The following is a 1,271-nucleotide window of genomic DNA, read 5'->3' as shown; positions in this document are numbered from 1 at the left end:
TTTTTATTTTAGGCCTTATCCACCAGGCCAACACAAGTAAAAACCCAACTTTACTGAAACTCTCAAAGGCGTTTCATCAACTGTCCAACAAGCTTCGACGCGTTTCCAAATGCTGCCGGGCACGAAGCAGGAAGATCTCATCTGATTATAGCAGGCTATCCTGATTTCACGAGTAAAGTATGTAATTCCTTACCTTATCCTAACCAAAAGTGACACAAAAACCGATTCATAGACTAATCCGCGAACATTTTGAACACGTATGGAATCTACCTATCAACACATCAACGACCCGTTTTTTACCACTTGGTCTTCACAATAAAGTATCCGACCTTATCGAAGGCCACCTATCAAGCGAACGGCTCCGTATAAAACAAACACCAGCAGGTCTCGCCCACCTAACAGTTTCAATATCGATTTGCCGCAATCTACTGTCTGTCAGCTCCTCCCGGACCATTGGAGAAATCACATCCGTGTTCGCACTATACCCAAAAATATACACCCTGACCTCCAACCAGCCACCGACAAGCCCAAAGCAAAGGGCATAAAAATACGATTTCAAAAAGAGATGTCGCATACACGGATGCCAGAACCTACATAATTGATCGCCACAATGTAGCCACAGTCACCAGAAAGGGCGCTTTCATAACTTGTGCATCAATCAAGACGCCATGAACCGGGTTGCCGAAGTTAGCTATTCCCTTAGCCCTAATACATACGAAGCTCGCAATGATTATCGCGAATTCTCAAGCTGCATGCTGAAGCTTCTTAGGCGGAAGGTGGCCCCTTCAACCTTAAAGATACCCTCGCCACATCTACCCCGCCGGAAAGTTACAATCATCTGCACTCCTGGCCATTCCTTACTGACGGGCAACAATTTTGCTCATAATCAAGCCTGCGCCCTCTCTCCCCAGGCTTCCGAGGGGACCACATAGCCAATCCCAGTTCTAGCATATCAAGACCTAAGGCAATTTTACGGATCGTAAGATAACACCTTCATCCCCATCACCGAGCACTCTCCAAGGAAGAAGAATCACTGCTCTGCAGACTACAAACTAATACTTTCCCTAGTCCAGTTTGCCTGCATCGTATATTTGCAAATGAATACTCAGCTGACTGCCGTTTTGTTCACAGCCCGGAGCTCTGCCTCATATTATATTATAGGTGGGCGCGATCTCAAACGTATAGCTCTTTAATCCGCTCTTCCCACTCCTGAGCTGTGGGAGAACATGGTGACCACCGGACATCAGCATGTGCACCAACTACTGGCATCC

This window comes from Haemaphysalis longicornis, unplaced genomic scaffold (assembly GCF_048455015.1).
Source record: "Haemaphysalis longicornis isolate Haplotype H1 unplaced genomic scaffold, Haemaphysalis longicornis Haplotype H1 scaffold_11, whole genome shotgun sequence".
Classification (NCBI taxonomy): domain Eukaryota; kingdom Metazoa; phylum Arthropoda; class Arachnida; order Ixodida; family Ixodidae; genus Haemaphysalis; species Haemaphysalis longicornis.
The sequence above is the reverse complement of the archived record's forward strand: the minus strand, read 5'-3'. Positions refer to the sequence as shown.